At 37.5% G+C, this 22,924-nt stretch overlaps 1 non-coding gene across 1 annotated transcript; it reads left to right on the top strand.

Moving 5' to 3' along the window:
* Nucleotides 1-8,212: 8,212 nt before the first annotated feature.
* LOC137225621 (small nucleolar RNA U3) lies at nt 8,213-8,423 on the top strand. The gene has a single exon (XR_010943931.1). It is a non-coding gene; the product is annotated as a small nucleolar RNA U3 (small nucleolar RNA).
* The last annotated feature ends 14,501 nt before the right edge of the window (nt 8,424-22,924 follow it).

The following is a 22,924-nucleotide window of genomic DNA, read 5'->3' as shown; positions in this document are numbered from 1 at the left end:
TTTCATATTATAACCTGAAAAATCACCAACTTGAAATCTGAAAAGGCAAAAATATAAACATCTAAAATTGTTGTGTATATTATTTGGAAATCAAGACTCAAACACATATGAGCACACAAAATTATATAATAAATTGGGTGAAGACAAGGAATTTCTGAGGTTCCCTGACCTTTGGCTCTGTGAAGTGCCTTGGAGAAAAATGAACCGTCAGCATTTACAGAATCACAAAAGCTTCTCCTGGTCCCCAGACCCTGTAGAAACATGAGATTTTAGATTGTCAATGGAGGCAGCCAGATGCATTCTAGTTCCACCAATATTATGTGTCCCTACTAATCAATTTTCCTATAGCCTCATGTCACCCTCTGTCCACTCATTGCCAAGACAATTCAGAGTTCACAGTTGGGACACAGTCTAAGAGCTGATTTGCAATTTTTCCATCATGAACATGTAGGTGTGTTTCATACTTGAGAAGTATTTCTAGATGTGGTCAAAATTCTCTTTTCTCCTTTTCCTACATGATTAGAAAGGTAACTATGTCCCTTTATTCTTAAATTTGAGAGAAGACGTAAAGAAATAAGTAGTGACCCTCCATATTGCATACGATGTCTTGGTCCTCAGAATGATGCAATTGGTACCATTTTTTTCCAACAACCTAGAACCACATGAAGCAAAGTTTTCCAATACTTGTTTGGCCTAAAGCATTTTCAGCCACCTTGAATTATTCGTTTCATGGGATAAAATAGGATATTGAAGATATTGACAATAAATATTTCAATTAAACAGATTGGGCTCATTCATTCACTCATTCATCCACTGAATAAAAAATGAATTGATCCGTGTTAATAAACTAGTATTTCTGTTTCTTGCTTAATTCGTACCCAAATGTGTATTTGATACAAATGGCTGTCTCATTCCTTGTCAGGCAGGCTCCTATTGTTTAATATTTCACCCTTTCAGAAAAGGGACCTTTGCCATGAAAAATTCCATCCCCACTTCCTCATCTACTCCATCGTCCCTCTGACATTCTGGAATTTGGGACTCTGTTCTGTTCCTTCATAGGAAGACTAGATGATTTAAACTTTTCAGGCTGTGAGTCAATTTATCCATGGTATTTCAGAGGAAATCAGTAAGCTGGAAGGGGCCTTTAAGAGGTTGTTTTTAGTCCAACCTTTCATTTTAGAGGAACTTTGGTCCCAAAGTGGATTGTCCAAAGTGAAAACCAAGTCATACTATGTGTACAAATTTTCTACTAATGTGTATAACAATAATAACAAAGTCTAACATTTGGTCAGCCTTGACCATGTTCCGTGTCCTGTGCTAGCAGCTTTATACTTGTTCTCCTGTTTCATATCGATAGGAAACCTAGAAGCAGGTCATATTATTGTTCCTATTTTGCAGATAAGGAAACAGATTCATAAAGGGGAATGTGATTCAAGGCCACACAGATAAAATGGGCCACAGTTCAGACTACAGCCCACATCTATCCAATTTTAAAATCTGGACTCTCAAACTTAGTTCCTCTGCATCCCAAACTCAGTATTATTTTTAAAATTTATTTTATTGAAGTAGAGCTGATTTACAATGTTGTGTTAATTTCTGCTATATAGCAAAGTGATTCAGTTATACATATATATTCTTTTTCTTATTCTTTTCCATTATAGGTTACTACAGGATATTGAATATATTTCCCTGTGCTATACAGTAGGACCTTGTTGTTTATCCATTCTATACACAATACCAAACTCAACATTATGAACACAAAAAGTGTCTCCAAGTTTTTTGGTTCTATGTCTCTTTTTCAAAGTATTAGGGGTTATTGGTACTTGTTTTCATGCCTTTTTATTTTTGCTTTTCAAACCAGGGCTTTACCCTCTTCACTTCTTTTCTGTCTATATTATGAACTTTATAAATGAGTGCTATCTTTAGGAGTTATGAGAGATAAGAGACTTTAGGTTACTCCATAGGATAAATGCCAAAGACTGGAAGAAAATAGTACTGAATGGAAGTTAAAACCTGGAGAGAAAAGTGAGGGTTACCTAAGGCCACAATAGTCTCAAACAGTATGCAGCATCCGGAAATTTCGCCATGCAGGTGGTCAATACTACTGATACATTAAGAGTTGAGTTCCTTGGGATAGCATTTTGAAAAAAACAATTTTCTTTTTTTAACATCTTTACTGGAGTATAATTGCTATACAATGGGGCGTTAGTTTCTGCTCTATAACAAAGTGAATCAGCTATACATATACATACATCCTCATATCCCCTCCCTCTTGCGTCTCCCTCCCACCCTCCCTATCCCACCCCTCTAGTTGGTCAAAACGCACCGAGCTGATCTCCCTGTGCTATGCGGCTGCTTCCCACTAGCTATCTATTTTATATATGGTAGTGTATATATGTCCATGCTACTCTCTCACTTCGTCCCAGCTCCCTCTTCCCCCTCCCCGTGCCTCAAGTCCATCCTCTATGTCTGCGTCTTAATTCCTGTCCTACCTCTAGGTTCTTCAGAACTTTTTTTTTTAGATTCCGTATATACGTGTTAGCGTACGGCATTTGTTTTGCGCTTTCTGACTTACTTCACTCTGTATGACAGTCTCTAGGTCCACCCACTACAAAAAACTCAATTTCATTTCTTTTTATGGCTGAGTAATATTCCATTGTATATATGTGCCACATCTTCTTTTTCTTTTTAATAATACTTTCTGTATTTAATTACTTATCAAATCCTATGTAGTTCTTTTTTTTAACATCTTTATTGGAGTATAATTGCTTTAAAATAGTGTGTTAGTTTCTGCCTTATAACAAAGTGAATCAGCTATACATATACATATATACCCATATCTCCTCCCTCTTGCGTCTCCCTCCCACCTTCCCTAACCCACCCCTCTAGGTGGTCACAAAGCACCGAGCTGATCTCCCTGTGCTATGCGGCTGCTTCCCACTAGCTATCTATTTTATATTTGGTAGTGTATATATGTCCATGCCACTCTCTCAATTCGTCCCAGCTTACTCTTCCCCCTCCCCGTGTCCTCAAGTCCATTCTCTACGTCTGCGTCTTTATTCCTGTCCTGCCCCTATGTTCTTCAGAACCATTTTTTTTTTTTAGATTCCACATATTTGTGTTAGCATACGGTATTTGTTTTTCTCTTTCTGACTTACTTCACTCTGTATGACAGATTCTAGGTCCATCCACCTCACTACAAATAACTCAATTTCGTTTTTTATTATGGCTGAGTAGTATTCCATTGTATATATGTGCCACATCTTCCTTATCCATTCATCTGTTGATGGACACTTAGGTTGCTTCCATGTCCTGGCTACTGTAAATAGAGCTACAATGAAAAATGTGGTACATGACTTTTTTTGAATTATGGTTTTCTTAGGGTATATGCCCAGTAGTGGGATTGCTGGGTCATATGGTAGTTATATTTTTAGTTTTTTGAGACACCTCCATAGTGTTCTCCATAGTGCCTGTATCAATTTACATTTTCACCAACAGTGCAAGAGGGTTCCCTTTTCTCCACACCCTCTCCAGCATTTATTGTTTGTAGATTTTTGGATAATGGCCATTTTGACCAGTGTGAGGTGATACCTCATTGTAGTTGTGATGTGCATTTCTCTAAAGATTAGTGATGTTCAGCATCCTTTCATGTGTTTGTTGGCAGTCTGTACATCTTCTTTGGAGAAATGTCTATTTAGGTCTTCTGCCCATTTTTGGATTGGGTTGTTTGTGGTTTTGATATTGAGCTGCTTGTAAATTTTGGAGATTAATCCTTTGTTAGTTGCTTCATTTGCTAATATTTTTTTCCCATTCTGAGGGTTGCCTTTTCGTCTTCTTTATGGTTTCCTTTGCTGTATAAAACGTTTTAAGTTTTATTACGTCCCATTTGTTTATATTTCCATTTCTCTAGGGGGTGGGTCAAAAAGGCTCTTTCTGTGATTTATGTGATGGAGTGTTCTGCCTATGTTTTCCTCTAAGAGTTTGATAGTGTCTGGCCTTACATTTAGGTCTTTAATCCATTTTGAGTTTATTTTTCTGTATGGTGTTAGGGAGTGTTCTAATTTCATTCTTTTACATGTAGCTGTCCAGTTTTCCCAGCACCACTTATTGAAGAGGTTGTCTTTTCTCCACTGTACATTCCTGCCTCCTTTATCAAAGATAAGGTGACCATATGTGCGTGGGTTTATCTCTGGGCTTTCTATCCTCTTCCATTGATCTATTTTTCTGTTTTTGTGCCAGTAACATACTGCCTTGATTACTGTAGCTTTGTAGTATAGTCTGAAGTCCAGGAGCTTGATTCCTCCAGCTCCGTTTTTCTTTCTCAGGATTGCTTTGGCTATTCAGGGTCCCTTGTGCTTCCATACAAATTGTGAAATTTTTTACTCTAGTTCTGTGAAAAATGCCAGTGGTAGTTTGATAGGGATTGCATTGAATCTGTAGATTGCTTTGGGTAGTACAGTCATTTTCACAATGTTGATAATCCAAGAACATGGTATATCTCTCCATCTGTTTGTATCATCTTTAATTTCTTTCATCAGTGTCTTATAGTTTTCTACATAAAGGTCTTTTGACTCCTTAGGTAGGTTTATTCCTAGGCATTTTATTCTTTTTGTTGTAATGGTTAGTGGAAGTGTTTCCTTAGTTTCTCTTTCAGGTTTTTCATCATTAGTGTATAGGCATGCAAGAGATTTCTGTGCATTAATTTTGTATCCTGCTACTTTACCAAATTCATTGATTAGCTCTAGTAGTTTTCTGGTAGCATCTTTAGGATTCTCTATGTATAGTATCATGTCATCTGCAAACAGTGACAGCTTTACTTCTTCTATTCAAATTTGGATTTCTTTTATTTCTTCTCTGATTGCTGTGGCTAAAACTTCCAAAAATATGTTGAGTAACAGTGGTAAGAGTGGGCAACCTTGTCTTGTTCCTGATCTTAATGGAAATGGTTTCAGTTTCTCACCACTGAGAACGATGTTGGCTGTGGATTTGTCATATATGGTCTTTATTATGTTGAGGTAAGTTCCCGTTATGCCTACTTTCTGGAGGGTTTTTATCATAAATGGGCATTGAATTTTGTTAAAAGCTTTTTCTGCATCTATTGAGATGACCATATGGTTTTTCTCCTTCAGTTTGTTAATATGGTATATCACATTGATTTATTTGCATATATTGAAGAATCCTTGCATTCCTGGGATAAATCCCACTTGATCATTTTGTATGAATCTTTTAATGTGCTGTTGGATTCTGTTTCCTAGTATTTTGTTGATGATTTTTGCATCTATGTTCAGCAGTGATATCGGCCTGTAGTTTTCTTTTTTTGTGGCATCTTTGTCTGGTTTTGGTATTAGGGTGATGGTGGCCTCATAGAATGAGTTTGGGAGTGTTCCTCCCTCTGCTATATTTTGGAAGAGTTTGAGAAGGATAGGTGTTAGCTTTTCTCTAAATGTTTGATAGTCTTCACCTGTGAAGCCATCTGGTCCTGGGCTTTTGTTTGTTGGAAGATTTTAAATCACAGTTTCAATTTCAGTGCTTGTGATTGGTCTGTTTATATTTTCTGTTTCTTCCTGGTTCAGTCTTAGAAGGCTGTGCTTTTCTAAGAATTTGTCCATTTTTTCCAGGTTGTCCATTTTATTGGCATATAGTAATATGCAGTTTCAGCTGTTACTTCTTTTTCATTTCTAATTCTATTGATTTGAGTGTTCTCCCTTTTATTCTGGATGAGTCTGGCTAATGGTTTATCAATTTTGTTTATCTTCTCAAAGAACAAGATTTTAGTTTTATTGGTCCTAGCTATTATTTCCTTCATTTCTTTTTCATTTACTTATTTCTGATCTGATCTTTATAATTTCTTTCCTTCTGCTAACTTTGTAAAACAATTTTATTGAAGCCTTTAAATGGAATGCAAAATCTGGTGTGCTGTATGGCTATACAATGTGGAAGCCCAGTGGAAGGGGCTCTTGAAGTGCTTATGTGCCTTGCTTTGTGTGTGTGCCAAACCACACAAAGGACTAGTATGGAAAAAGGGGGCACTAAATCTCTTAGTTAATGCTAGGGAGGCTTTGGTTCATTTTTACCACATCAAAACATGGATGGATTGCCTATGGATTTACATACCCCAAATTTTAAAATATCTAAATATTTGAAATAAAAATTGTAAATACTCAGAGACATTAGGGGAGAATGAAGGAGATATATAAAGTAACAACATAAAACTTAAATTCATGGTACACCCCAGCTTAATATAGCAACAGTCAGATTGATTGCTTCTTTTTATAGAAACACTCTCACTCTCAATGGTACAGATCTCTTTAATCAGAATTTTTAGTACTCCATTCATTCTGATTCAAGCAATCTGAGGCTAATACACTTTTCCCAGAAGTTATACGCTATAAAAAGCCTTTAAAAATATTTGCATCTCTTAGCATAATACCCTCAAGGTCCATCCATGTTGTTGCAAATGTCAAGATTTCATTATATTTTTATGGCTTAGTAATATTTCATTGTGTATATACATCTTGTTTATCCAATCTTCTATGGATGCAATAAGACAGAGAAAAACAAATACTGTCTGATTTCACTTATATGTGGAATCTAATGAACAAACAAAACAAAATTGAAACAGACTCATAGGTACAGAGAGCAAACTGGTTATCGCCAGAGGGGATCTGGGGGATGGGGAATGGATGACACAGGTGAAGTAGATTAAGTGATACAAACTTCCAGGGGTATAATGTACACACACATAGGATATATAGTCAATAATAGTGTAACAACTTTGGTACAGTGATGATCATTTCATAATGTATAAAAATATCAAATCACTATGTTGTACACCTGAAGCTAACATAATATTGTATGTTAATAATAATTCAATTAAAAAAGGAAAGTGAAAAATATCTGGATCTCTGTAAACTTTCTGTCAAGAAGGAAGAATGTTTCTAATTTAAGCTACAGCTGCAAAAGCAATACAGCCACCCAATACTTGGCTTCAAACCCAGAATGTTTAGAACTTGTGCAACACCTCTCTTAAGGCTATTAACAACCAGGGGCTTCGGGGAGACCTCTGCCCCTGTGAGCCAATTCATAATCTAGGACATGTCTTTGAAAAAATATTAAAAGCCCAGAAGGGATACAAAAAAGACCTCAGCAGAATTAAGATAAACACTATTTCTTTCCTTTAAAATGAGCATGTAGGAAACATCATTTCTAAGCACCGATTTTACGTTGCTTCAGAAACATGAATATTGTCAGCTTTTGTATTGTAAGAAACAACACGGGATCTGTGCCACAAAGTTCAAGATAAATGGTTGTTTGCTTAGTAAATCCCTCATCTCTTTACTGTTTCCCTTCCTCCCTTCTCGGAAGTCAAAAGGTAAAAAGAAAAATGTTCAAAGTGAGACTTCATTTCATATTGAAATGCTGCAGGATAAATCCTTGGCACACAATGGTAACAAATAAAGATTGGGTCAATGATGGTGAGCAAAACAAAACAAATGAGCAAGCACTCGCCAGCCAAGCCAGTTTCATAATTTTACTGTTCATGTCACACTTTCCCCCAAATGCATTTTCTGGAACCACAAAAAGAGGCTGTATGGGGATCATATTTGAACAAGGTCATGCAGGTGACCTTGACACTGTAAAATGCACACTCTTCTGTGTTGAGGGGTGCTTGGCTCAGCAGGAAGAGCACAGGCTATACAGTCTCATGACCTGGCCTACACGTGGTTCCTAAACTGTTGTGTGACTTTAGGTAACACCACTTCACTTCTGTATGATTCTCATCTGAAGCACAAGGGCTACATTCTCTCTAAATTCTAGCAGCTCCACACAGTTAACAGTTCTGTGATCTAACAAATAGTACTAGAAGAAAAAAAAAAAGAATAATTAAGCCAAGAGCACACTGAAATACTGAACTCACATTTTGAAACAACCCCCAGATAGAGTCCCTGCCGGTCCTTTGTGGGAGGGTCCCACACCAGCCACAGCAGGAGCCTGTCTTGACTATTGATCCTTTCCATGTCTCAAACTGCTGGAATCCTCCCAGACCCCATGACATAAACTTAAGAGAACTAAAATTCCAACAAGGCAAATCCACTAGGAATGAAGTGCCCAACTTAGAAATTAGAAAAAATACAGAATAAATCTAAAAGTACTTTAGGGATACTGAAGTACTAAAACTTTGAGCAGAAATCAGCAAATTAAAAAACAAAGGTAAAATAATTTTGGGATCATTTGTATATTTCGTTATTAGACAAGTTTCTCTGAATGTGTAGAGCACCCAAAACCACAAGGAAGAGGTACAGCATTCTCTCCTGAGCGTGAAGCCAGCTCTAGGTGTTGCTTCTGCAACTGCCATTAGCCAGTGATAATCCTTCTTCTCTTCCTTTGGGAGAGTAAGAGGGAGAGAATGCTGTCTGAGTGGTTTTGTATGAGAAAACAATCAAAAAAAAACAAAGATAAAGAGGGAGGGATAAATTACGAGTTTGGGATTAACATAAACACACTACTATATATAAAATAAACAACAAGCACCAACTGTATAGCACAGGGAACTCTACTCAATATCTTGAAATAACGTATAATGGGAAAGAATCTGAAAAAGAAATATATACATATCTGAATCACTTTGCTGTACACCTGAAAAAAATACAACATTGTAAATCAACTATACTTCAATTAAAAAAAGAAAGATAAAGAAAATTAAGTATTGAAAACATCAACCTCACAATAGACTGATCAAAAAAAAAAGAGAGAAGACATAAGTTTGTAACTGTATAAAAGAAGACATAACTATACATAAGGCAAAGACTTTTTAAAAAATTGAAGCATTAGTTTAAAATATTCACAGGAAGAAAACCCCAGGACAAAATGGATTTATTGGCAAGTTCCACCAAACTTTTAAGGAACAGATCCTCTGAATCTTTTACAAATTATTTCAGAGACTAGAAAAAGATGAATATTAGCCTTTTCATTTATATGGAGCCAGTAAAATCTTGATAGGCAAACCAGTTAAGGACTGTATGAGAAAGGGAAATTAAAGGCCCATTTTACTCATGAATATAAATACAAAAAAATCCTAAATAAAACATTAGCAACTCAACTCCTTTAGTGTATAAAAAAGATAATACACCATTATCAAGTTGGGTTTATCTCAGATATGCAAGGATGTTTTAAAATTAGAAAATATATTTTTCCAAAGAAGAAATGCAGATGGCCACCAGGCATATGAAAGGATGCTCAACATTGCTAATCATTAAGGAAATGCAAATCAAAATTACAATGATATATCAACTCACACTTGTTTAGAACAGCTATCATCAAAGAGAACACAAATAACAAACATTGGTGAGGATGTGGAGAAAAGGGAACCCTTGTACACTGTTAGTAGGAAGGTAAATTGGTTCAGCCACTATGGAAAACAGTATGGAGGATTCTCAAAGCACTATAAATAGAGCTACCATATGACTCAGCAATTCCAGTCCTGGATATATATCCAAAAAGCAAAAACAAAAACCCCCAAAAAACACTAATTCAAAAAGATACACCCCAATGTTCATGGCAGAATTATTTACAATTGCCAAGACATGGAAGCAACCTAAGTGTCCATCAACAGATGAATGGATAAGGAAGATGTGGTGTATATGTACAATGGAATACTACTCAGCCATAAGAAAGAATGAAATTTTGCCATTTGTAGCAACATGGATGGACTTGGAGGGCATTATGATAAGTGAAATAAGTCAGACAGAGAAAGATAAGTACTGTATGATATCACTTGTATGTGGAATCTAAAAAATACAACAAACTAGTGAATATAACAAAAAAAGTTGCAGACTCACAGAATAAACTAGTGGTTACCAGTGGTGGGGGGGGCAATATATGGATGGGGGAGTGGGAGGCACAAGCTATTGGGTGTAAGACAGGCTCAAGGATGTGTTATACAACACGGGAATAGAGTCAATATTTTGTAATGACTGTAAATGAAAGTAACTTTTAAAATTGTATAAAAAATACAGTATTGAAGGAAAATAAATTTAAAGATTTTAAAAAATAAATATGGTCAGAAAAATTAGAAAATACATAAATATTACCACATCAACACACTAAAAGAGATATACTATAAATATGAAAGGAAAACCATTCCATTAATCCATAATTAAAAAAAAAGAATTAGCAAACTAGGAGTAGAAGGAAACTTAACTTGATAAAGGATATATTTTTTAAATCTGAAATATATACCATCCTAATAGGAAAATATTAGAAGTGTTCTTTAAAATGAAGAATCAGAAAGGTGGTCCTCTTTCACTCCAAGGTTCTTGAAAAATTAAAGCCACAAGGATAAAAAAAAGAATAACAAGATGGCGGAAGAGTAAGACGCGGAGATCACCTTCCTCCCCACAGATACACCAGAAATACATCTACACATGGAACAACTCCTACAGAACACCTACTGAACGCTGGCAGAAGACCTCAGACCTCCCAAAAGGCAAGAATAAGCAGAGACAAAAGGATAGGGACGGGACCTGCACCAGTGGGAGGAAGCTGTGAAGGAGGAAAGGTTTCCACACACTAGGAAGCCCCTTTGTGGGCGGAGACTGTGGGTGGCGCAGGGGGAAAGCTTCGGAGCCGCGGCAGAGAGCACAGCAACAGGGGTGCGGAGGGCAAAGCAGAGAGATTCCCGCACAGAGGATCAGGGCCGACCAGCACTCACCAGCCCGAGAGGCTTGTCTCCTCACCCGCCGGGGCGAGCGGGGGTGGGAGCTGAGGCTTGGACTTGGGTCAGAGCGCAGGGAGAGGACTGGGGTTGGTGACGTGAACACAGCCTGCAGGGGGTTAGTGCACCACGGCTAGCTGGGAGGGAGTCCGGGAAAAGGTCTGGAGCTGCCGAAGAGGCAAGAGACTTTTTCTTCCCTCTTTGTTTCCTGGTGCGCGAGGAGAGAGGATTAAGAGCGCTGCTTAAAGGAGCTCCAGAGACAGGCGCGAGCAGCGGCTAACAGCGCGGACCCCAGAGACGGGCACGAGAAGCCTGTGTGCGAGACAGGTTACTAACCACACCCCCTTTCTGGGGAGCCTGTGCAGCCTGCCACGGCCAGGATCCCGGGATCCAGGTACAACTCCCCCGGGAGAACGCACGGCGCGCCTCAGGCTGCTGCAACGTCACGCTGACCTCTCCCGCCGCAGCTCACCACGCACTCCGTGCCCCTCCCTTCCCCCGGCCTGAGTGAGCCAGAGCCCCCGAAACAGCGGCTCCTTTAACCCCGTCCTGTCGAGCGAAGAACAGACGCCTTCCGGCGACCTACATGCAGAGGCAGGGCCAAATCCAAAGCTGAGCCCCTGGGAGCTGTGAGACCAAAGAAGAGAAAGGGAAATCTCTCCCAGCAGCCTCAGAAGCAGCAGATGAAAGCTCCACAATCAACTTGAAGTACCCTGCATCTGTGGAATACATGAATAGACAACGAATCATCCCAAATTGAGGGGGTGGACTTTGAGAGCAAGATTTATGATTTTTTCCCCTTATCCTCTTTTTGTGAGTGTGTATGTGTATGCTTCTGTGTGGGATTTTGTCTGTATACCTTTGTGTCCACCATTTGTCCTAGGGTTCTATCCTTCCTTCCTTTTTTTTTTTTTTTAATATTTTTTCCTTAATAATTATTTTTTATTTTAATAACTTTATTTTACTTTATCTTCTTTCTTTCTTTCTTTCTTTCTTTCTTTCTTTCTTTCTTTCTTTCTTTCTTTCTTTCTTTCTTTCTTTCCTCCCTCCCTCCCTCCCTCCCTCCCTCCCTCCCTCCCTTCCTTCCTTCCTTCCCTCCTTTAGACAATGAATCATCCCAAATTGAGGAGGTGGACTTTGAGAGCAACATTTATGATTTTTTTCCCCTTTTCCTCTTTTTGTGAGTGTGTATGTGTATGCTTCTGTGTGAGATTATGTCTGTACAGCTTTGCTTCCACCATTTCTCCTAGGGGTCTATCCGTCCATTTTTTGTGTTTTTTTTTTCTTAATGATTTTTTTATTTTAATAATTTTATTATATTTTATCTTACTTTATTTTACTTTATCTTCTTTCTTACTTTTTCCCTTCCTTCCCTCCTTCCTTCCTTCCTTCCTCCCTCCCTCCCTCCTTCCCTCTCTTCCTCCTTTCTTTCTTTCTTACGACTGCTACTAATTCTTTCTTTCTATTTTTTTCTCCCTTTTATTCTGAGCCATGTGGATGAAAGGCTCTTGGTGCTGCAGTCAGGAGTCAGTGCTGTGCCTCTGAGGTGGGAGAGCCAACTTCAGGACACTGGTGCACAAGAGACCTCCAAGCTCCACATAATATCAAATGGCAAAAATCTCCCAGAGATCTCCATCTCAACACCAGCACCCAGCTTCACTCAACGACCAGCAAGCTACAGTGCTGGACATCCTATGCCAAACAACTAGCAAGACAGGAACACAACCCCACCCATTAGCAGAGAGGCTGCCTAAAATCATAATAAGTCCAAAAACAGCCCAAAACACACCACCAGATGTGGACCTTCCCACAAGAAAGACAAGATCCAGCCTCATCCACCAGAACACAGGCACTAGTCCCCTCCACCAGGAAGCCTACACAACCCACTGAACGAACCTTAGCCTCTGGGGACAGACACCAAAACAACGGGAACTATGAACCTGCAGCCTGCAAAAAGGAGACCCCAAACACAGTAAGATAAGCAAAATGAGAAGACAGAAAGACACACAGAAGATGAAGGAGCAAGGTAAAAACGCACCAGACCTAACAAATGAAAAGGATATAGGCAGTCTACCTGAAAAAAAATTCAAAATAATGATAGTAAGGATGATCCAAAATCTTGGAAATAGAATGGAGAAAATACAAGAAACATTTAAAAAAGATCTAGAAGAAATAAGAGCAAACAAACAGTGATGAACAACACAGTAAATGAAAATAAAAATTCTCTAGAAGGGATCAATAGCAGAATAACTGAGGCAGAAGAACGGGTAAGTGACCTGGAAGAAAAGACAGTGGAAAAAACTACTGCAGAGCAGAATAAAGAAAAAAGAACTGAGGACAGTCTCAGAGACCTCTGGGACAACATTGAACACACCAACATTCTAATTATAGGGGTCCCAGAAGAAGAAGGGAAAAAGAAAGGGACTGAGAAAGTATTTGAAGAGATTATAGTTGAAAACTTCCCTAATATGGGAAAGGAAGTAGTTAATCAAGTCCAGGAAGCACAGAGAGTCCCATGCAGGATAAATCCAAGGAGAAACATGCCAAGATACATATTAATCGAACTATCAAAAGTTAAATACAAAGAAAAAATATTAAAAGCAGCGAGGGAAAAACAACAAATAACATACAAGGGAATCCCCATAAGGGTAACAGCTGATTTTTCAGCAGAAACTCTTCAAACCAGAAGGGAGTGGCAGGATATATTTAAAATGATGAAGGGGAAAAACCTACAACCAAAATTACTGTACCCAGCAAGGATCTTGGAGAAATTAAAAGCTTTACAGGCAAGGAAATGCTAAAAGAATTCAGCACCACCAAACCAGCTTTACAACAAATGCTAAAGGAACTTCTCTAGGCAGGAAATACAAGAGAAGGAAAAGACCTACAATAACAAACCCAAAACAATTAAGAAAATGGGAATAGGGACATACATATCAATAATTACTTCAAATATAAATGAATTAAATGATCCAACCAAAAGACATAGACTGGCTGAATGGATACAAAAACAAGACCCGTATATATGCTGTCTATAGGAGACCACTTCAGACCTAGCAACACATACAGACACAAAGTGCGGGGATGGAAAAAGGCCTTCCATGCAAATGGAAATCAAAAGAAAGCTGGAGTAGCAATTCTCATATCAGACAAAATAGACTTTAAAACAAAGACTATTACAAGAGACAAAGAAGGACATTACCTAATGGTCAAGGGATCAATCCAAAAAGAAGATCTAACAATTGTAAATATCTATGCACCCAACATAGGAGCACCTCAATACATAAGGCAAACACTAACAGCCATAAAAGGGGAAATCAACAGTAACACAGTCATAGTAGGGGACTTTAACACCCCACTTTCACCAATGGACAGATCATCCAAAATGAAAACAAATAAGGAAACACAAGCTTTAATTGATACATTAAAGAAGATGGTCTTAATTGATATTTATAGGACATTCCAACCAAAAACAACAGAATACACTTTCTTCTCAACTGCTCATGGAACATTCTCCAGGATAGATCATATCTTGGGTCACAAATCAAGCCTTGGTAAATTTAAGAAAATTGAAATCATATCAAGTATCTTTTCGAACTACAACGCTATGAGACTAGATATCAATTACAGGAAAAAAATCTGTAAAAAATACAAACACATGGAGCCTAAACAATACACTACTTAATAACCAAGAGATCAGTGAATAAATCAAAGAGGAAATCAAAAAATACCTAGAAACAAATGACAATGAAAATACGATGACCCAAAACCTATGGGATGGAGCAAAAGCAGTTCTAACAGGGAAGTTTATAGCAATACCATCCTACCTTAAGAAACAAGAAACATGTCAAATAAACAACCTAACCTTACACCTAAAGCAATTAGAGAAAGAACAGAAAACCCAAAAGTTAGCAGAAAGAAAGAAATAATAAAGATCAGATCAGAAATAAATGGAAAAGAAACGAAGGAAACAATAGCAAAGATAAATAAAACTAAAAGCTGGTTCTTTGAGAAGATAAACAAAATTGATAAACCATTAGTCAGGCACATCAAGAAAAAAAGGGGAATACTCAAATCAATAGAATTAGAAATGAAAAAGGAGAAGTAACAACTGACACTGCAGAAATACAAAGGATCATGAGAGATTACTACAAGCAATTCTATGCCAATAAAATGGACAACCTGGAAGAAATGGAAAAATTCTTAGAAATGTACAACGTACAACCTTCGGAAACTGAACCAGGAGGAAATAGAAAATATGAACAGACCAATCACAAGCAGTGAAATTAAAATCGTGATTAAAAATATTCCAACAAACCAAAGCCCAGGACCAGATGACTTCACAGGTGAATTCTATCAAACATTTAGAAAAGAGCTAACACCTATCCTTCTCAAACTTTTCCAAAATATAGCAGAGGGAGGAACACTCCCAAACTCTTTCTACAAGGCCACCATCACCCTGATACCAAAACCAAAGATGTCATGAAGAAAGAAAACTACAGGCCAATATCACTGATGAACATAGATGCAAAAATCCTCAACAAAATACTAGCAAACAGAATCCAACAGCACCTTCAAAGGATCATACACCATGATCAAGTGGAGTTTATTCCAGGAATGCAAGGATTCTTCAATATAGGCAAATCAATCAATGTGATACACCATATTAACAAATTGAGGGAGAAAAACCATATGATCATCTCAATAGATGCAGAGAAAGCTTTTGACAAAATTCAACACCTATTTATGATAAAAACCCTCCAGAAAGCAGGTATAGAGGGAACCTACCTCAACATAGTAAAGGCCATATATGACAAACCCACAGCCAACATCATCCTTAATGGTGAAAAACTGAAACCATTTCCATTAAGATCAGGAACAGGACAAGGTTGCCCACTCTCACCACTATTATTCAACATAGTTTTGGAAGTTTTATCCACAGCAATTAGAGAAGAAAAAGAAATAAAAAGAAACCAAATCCGAAAAGAAGAAGTAAAGCTGTCACTGTTTGCAGATGACATGATACTATACATAGAGAATCCTAAAGATGCTACCAGAAAACTACTAGAGCTAATCAATGAATTTGGTAAAGTAGCAGCCTACAAAATTTATGCACAGAAGTCTCTTGCATTCCTATACACTAATGATGAAAAATCTGAAAGTGGAATTAAGAAAACACTCCCATTTACCATTGCAAAAAAAAAAGAATAAAATACCTAGGAATAAACCTACCTAAGGAGACAAAAGACCTGTATGCAGAAAATTATAAGACACTGATGAAAGAAATTAAAGATGATACAAACAGATGGAGACATATACCATGTTCTTGGATTGGAAGAATCAACATTGTGAAAATGACTCTACTACCCAAAGCAATCTATAGATTCAATGCAGTCCCTATCAAACTACCACTGGCATTTTTCACAGAACTAGAACAAAAAAATTTCACAATTTGTATGGAAACACAAAAGACCCCGAATAGCCAAAGCAATCTTGAGAACAAAAAAAGGAACTGGAGGAATCAGGCTCCCTGACTTCAGACTATACTACAAAGCTACAGTTATCAAGACGGTATGGTACTGGCACAAAAACAGAAAGATAGATCAATGGAACAGGATAGAAAGCCCAGAGATAAACCCATGCACATATGGACACCTTATCTTTGATAAAGGTGGCAGGAATGTACAGTGGAGAAAGGACAGCCTCTTCAATAAGTGGTGCTGGGAAAACTGGACAGGTACATGTAAAAGTATGAGATTAGATCACTTCCTAACACCATACACAAAAATAAGCTCAAAATGGATTAAAGACCTAAATATAAGGCCAGAAACTATCAAACTCTTAGAGGAAAACATAGGCAGAACACTCTATGACATAAATCACAGCAAGATTCTTTCTGACCCACCTCCTAGAGTAATGGAAATAAAAACAAAAATAAACAAATGGGACCAATGAAACTTCAAAGCTTTTGCACAGCAAAGGAAACCATAAACAAGCACAAAAGACAACCCTCAGAATGGGAGAAAATATTTGCAAATGAAGCAACCGACAAAGGATTAATCTCCAAAATTTACAAGCAGCTCATGCAGCTCAATAACAAAAAAACAAACAACCCAATCCAAAAGTGGGCAGAAGACCTAAATAGACATTTCTCCAAAGAAGATATACAGACTGCCAACAAACACATGAAAGAATGCTCAACATCATTAATCATTAGAGAAATGCAAATCAAAACTACAATGAGATATCATCTCACACCAGTCAGAATGGCCATCATCAAAAAATCTAGAAACAATAAATGCTGGAGAGGGTGTGGAGAAAAGGGAACCCTCTTGCACTGCTGGTGGGAATGTGAATTGGTTCAGCCACTATGGAGAACAGTATGGAGGTTCCTTAAAAAACTACAAATAGAACTACCATATAACCCAGCAATCCCACTACTGGGCATATACCCTGAGAAAACCGAAATTCAAAAAGAGTCATGTACCAAAATGTTCATTGCAGCTCTATTTACAATAGCCCGGAGATGGAAACAACCTAAGTGCCCATCATCGGATGAATGGATAAAGACGATGTGGCACATATATACAATGGAATATTACTCAGCCATAAAAAGAAATGAAATTGAGCTATTTGTAATGAGGTGGATAGACCTAGAGTCTGTCATACACAGTGAAGTAAGTCAGAAAGAAAAAGACAAATACCGTATGCTAACACATATATATGGAATTTAAGAAAAAAAAATGTCATGAAGAACCTAGGGGTAAGGCAGGAATAAAGACGCAGACCTCCTAGAGAACGGACTTGAGGTTATGGGGAGGGGGAGGGGTGAGCTGTGACGGGGCGAGAGAGAGTCATGGACATATACACACTAACAAACGTAGTAAGGTAGATAGCTAGTTAGAAGCAGCCGCATGGCACAGGGATATTGGCTCGGTGCTTTGTAACAGCCTGGAGGGGTGGGATAGGGAGGGTGGGAGGGAGGGAGACGCAAGAGGGAAGAGATATGGGAACATATGTATATGTATAACTGATTCACTTTGTTATAAAGCAGAAACTAACACACCATTGTAAAGCAATTATACCCCAATAAAGATGTTAAAAAAAAATATCTAGGAATAAACCTACCTAAGGAGAAAAAAAGAACTGTATGCAGAAAATTATAAGACACTGATGAAAGAAATTAAAGATGATACAAATAGATGGAGAGATATACCATGTTCTTGGATTCGAAGAATCAACATTATGAAAATGACTATACTATCCAAAGCAATCTACAGATTCAGTGCAATCCCTATCAAACTACCAATGGCATTTTTCACTGAACTAGAACAAATAATTTCACAATTTGTATGGAAACACAAAAGACCCCAAAAAGCCAAAGCAATCTTGAGAACGAAAAACGGAGCTGGAGGAATCAGGTTCCCTGACTTCAGACTATAAGTAATCAAGACTGTATAGTACTGGCACAAAAACAGAAATATAGATCAATGGAACAGGATAGAAAGCCCAGAGATAAACCCACACACATATGGTCACCTTATCTTCGATAAAGGAGGCAAGAATATACAATGGAGAAAAGACAGCCTCTTCAATAAGTGGTGCTGGGAAAACTGGACAGCTACATGTAAAAGAATGAAATTAGAACACTCCCTAACACCATACAGAAAAATAAACTCAAAATGGATTAAAGACCTAAATGTAAGGCCAGACACTATCAAACTCTTAGAGGAAAACATAGGCAGAACACTCCATCACATAAATCACAGAAAGAGCCTTTTTGACCCACCTCCTAGAGAAATGGAAATAAAAACAAAAATAAACAAATGGGACCTAATGAAACTTAAAACGTTTTGCACAGCAAAGGAAACCATAAACAAGACAAAAAGACAATCCTCAAAATGGGAGAAAATATTTGCAAATGAAGCAACTGACAAAGGATTAATCTCCAAAATTTACAAGCAGTTCCATTTAGCTCAATATCAAAAACACAAGCAACCCAATCCAAAAATGGGCAGAAGACCTAAATAGACATTTCTCCAAAGAAGATATACAGACTGCCAACAAACACATGAAAGGATGCTCAACATCACTGATCTTTAGAGAAATGCAAAGCACAACTACAATGAGGTATCACTTCACACTGGTCAAAATGGCCATCATCCAAAAATCTACAAACAATAAATGCTGGAGAGGGTGTGGAGAAAAGGGAATCCTCTTGCACTGTTGGTGGGCATGTAAATAGATACAGCCACTATGGAGAACACTATGGAGATGTCTTAAAAAACTAAAATTAGAACTACCAGATGACCCAGCAATCCCACTACTGGGCATATACTCTGAGAAAACCATAATCCAAAAAGAGTCATGTAGCACAATGTTCATTACAGCTCTATTTACCATAGCCAGGTTATGGAAGAAATCTAAGTATCCATCAACAGATCAATGGATAAAGAAGATGTGGCACATATTATTACTCAGCCATAAAAAGAAACGAAATTGAGTTATTTGTAGTGAGGTGGATGGGCCTAGAATATGTCATACAGAGTGAAGTAAGTGAGAAAGAGAAAAACAAATACCGTATGCTAACACATATATATGGAATCAAAAAAAAAAAAAAAGGTTATGAAGAACCTAGCAGCAGGACAGTAATAAAGTCACAGATGTAGAGAATGGGCTTGAGGATACGGGGAGGGGGAAGAGTAAGCTGGGACAAAGTAAGAGAGTGGCATGGACATATGTACACTACCAAATGTAAAATAGATAGCTAGTGGGAAGCAGCCACATAGCACAGGTAGATCCACTTGGTGCTTTTTGACCACCTAGAGGGGTGAGATAGGGAGGGTGGGAGGGAGGGAGACGCAAGAGGGAAGAGATATGGGGATATATGTATATGTATAACTGATTCACTTTGTTATAAAGCAGAAACTAACACACCATTGTAAAGCAATTATAGTCCAATAAAGATGTTTAAAAAAAGTCAGTTGCGGGCTTCCCTGGTGGCGCAGTGGTTGGGGGTCCGCCTGCCGGTGTAGGGGGGTGCGGTTTCATGCCCCGGTCCGGGGGGATCCTGCGTGCCACGGGGCGGCTGGCCCGTGGGCCGAGGCCTCTGGGCCTGTGCATCCAGAGCCTGTGCTCCGCAGCGGGAGAGGCCACAGCGGTGAGAGGCCCACGTATGGCAAAAAAGTCAGTTGCATTTCCATACATACACAATAAACAACTAGAAAACTTGACCATCTTCTTAGAAGAGTCACATTAACATAGCATCAACATGTCAAATACCAAAAAATAAACATTAAAATATGTAAAAGACTGATACCAAAGTTTATAAAACTTTACTGAAGCACAATACGTCAAGGGAATGGAACAGACAGCCCAGAAATGCCCATGCATAGTTGTTATGGTAGACAAGTGGGTGGGAGGGGAATGGTTATTCACGTGGAAATAGGTAAAATTGGATCTCTCTTTAACACTGTACACAAAAGTCAACTACAGAGGGCTAAAGTTCTTAAATGTTAAAAGCAAAACTTTAAAATATTAAGTAAAAACCATAGGTGGATATATTTCCAACCTCAGATAGGGTTAGGGAAGCATTTCTTAAACAAGACACAGAAAGTACCAAAAAAAAAAAAAGAATAAATTTTATTACATTATTATGAGAACTTCTGATCAAAGATATCTGAAAGAAAAGGGAAAGATAGTTTACATATTGGAAAAAGATTTTCACAATACTGACAGAGAATTGGCATCAAAAATATATAATATTCCTAGAATTTCTAGGAATAAATAATCAAAAAGAAAATGGGCAAAAAACATGAATGAAAAACATAGAACTCAAAAACATATGGGCACTAACCATATGAAGAAATATTAAAATTCATTTGTGCTCAGGGAAATACAAATCAGGATCACATTGAGATATAATTTTACAATCAGCAAAAATGAAAAAGTCTGACAAAATCTAGTACCAAAGAGGATGTGGATGAGCAGGTCCTCAGTTTACACTGTTGGTGGAAGTGCAAATTGGTACTACCACTTTGGAAAACAGTTTGGCATTATCTTATAAAACTGAACATTCTCAAGCCCTGTAACCTTGCAATTCTACTCTTGGGGAAGCTCTTGCACATATGTGTGAGGTGATGTATTTAGAAACCATCAACAAAATGAAAAGGCAACTTACCCAATGGGAGAAAATATCTGTGAATCATGTATCTAATAAGGGGTTAATATCCAAAATATATAAAGAACTCATGCAACACCCAAAATCCAAACAATTCAGATTAAAAATGGTCAGAAGAGCTGAATGGACATTTTTCCAAAGAAGACATACAGATAGCCAACAGGCATGTGAAAAGGTGTTCAATATTATTAATTATCAGGGAAATGAAAATCAAAACCACAATGAGATCACCTCACTCCTGTCAGAACGGCTATTATCAAAAAGACAAGCAATGACAAATTGTTGATGTGGGGAAAAGGGAACTCTTGTGCACTGTTGGTGGGAATATAAATTGGTGTAGCCACTATGGAAAACAGTATGGAGGTTCCTCAAAACATTAAACATAGAACTACCATACAATCCAGCAATTCCACTTTTGGGTATTTAACTGAAGACAATGAAAACACTAACTTGAAAAGATATACGCACTCCCATGTTCATTGCAGCACTATTCACAATAGCCAAGATATGGAAACAACCTAAGTGTCCACTGATGGATGAATGAATGATAAATTTTGGAGTACACACACACACACACACAATGGAATATTATTCAGTCATAAAAAAGAGTAAAACCTTGTCATTTGCAGCAATAATATGGATGAAACTTGAGGGCATTATACTAAGTGAAAGAAGTCATATACAGACAGACAAATACTGTATGATCTCTCCTATATGAGGTATCTAAAAAAACAAACAAAAAACAACCAGCCAAACAAACAAAAAAAACCCAAACAAAAAATAACCAACCTCATACAGAGAAAGATTGGTGGTTGCCAGAGTTTGGGGGTGGGGGTTTAGAGAAATGGGTATTATCTTTTAAGAATTTTAAAAGCTAATCAAAGATAAGAAAAGAAAATTTAAAATATAAATATTGTGAAGGAAGAAATCAACGGTCTTTGTTCATACATGACATAATCATCTATGTAGGAAATCTAAAAGAATCAACAAAACACTTCTGAAACTAATAAGCAATTATAGCAAGGTTGCAGGATACAAGGTTAATATACAAAAGTCACTTTCCTACATAACCAGCAATGAATAAGTGAACTTTGAAATTAAAAACATGATACCATTTACATTAGCACATCCTAAAAATTAAATACTTAGTAATAAGTCTAACAAAATATGTACAAGATCTATATGAGGAAAATGTCAAAATTCTGATGAAAGAAATCTCAGAAGAACTAAATAAATGGAGAGATGTTTCATGTTCAGGGATAGGAAGATTCAATATTGTCAAGACATCAGTTCTTCCTAACTTGATTCATAAATTCAACACAGCCACAATCAAAACCCCAGCAAGTTATTTTGTGGATATTGACAAACTGATTCTAAAGTTTATATGGAAAGGCAAAAGATCCAGAACAGCCAATACAATACTGAAGGAGAAGAACAGAGTTACATGACTGACACCATCTGACTTCAAGACTTACTATAAACTACAATAATCAGAAAACATGGTACAGGTATACCTCAGAGATATTGTGTGTTCAATTCCAGACCACCACAATAAAGCGAATACCACAATAAAGAAAGTCACGTAAATTTTCTGGTTTCCCAGTGCATATAAATGTTGTATTTACACTGTACTGTAGTCTGTAAAGTGTGCAATATGTCTAAAAAAACAATGTAAGTACCTTAATAAAAACCATTTTATTGCTGAAAAATGCTAACCATCATCTGAACCTTCAGGGAGTCATAATCTTTTTGCTGCTGGAGGACTTGAAATATTGTGAGAATTATCACAATGTGACACAGAGAAATGACGTGAGCAAATGCTCCTAGAAAAATAGCTGATGGGCTTGCTTGATGCAGGGTTGCCACAGACTTTCAAAATTTGTGAAAAACTTAGTATCTGTGACGTGAAATAAAGTGAAGTGCAACAAAATGAGGTTTGCCTATACTGGTGAAAAGATAAACAGATCTATGGCACAGAGTACAGAGCTCAGAAATAGACCCACATAAATATTGTCAACTGATCTTTAGCA

The sequence above is a fragment of the Pseudorca crassidens genome, chromosome 5 (genome assembly GCF_039906515.1).
Source record: "Pseudorca crassidens isolate mPseCra1 chromosome 5, mPseCra1.hap1, whole genome shotgun sequence".
In the NCBI taxonomy this organism is placed as follows: Eukaryota; Metazoa; Chordata; class Mammalia; order Artiodactyla; family Delphinidae; genus Pseudorca; species Pseudorca crassidens.
This window is presented reverse-complemented; position numbering and strand designations above follow the sequence as displayed.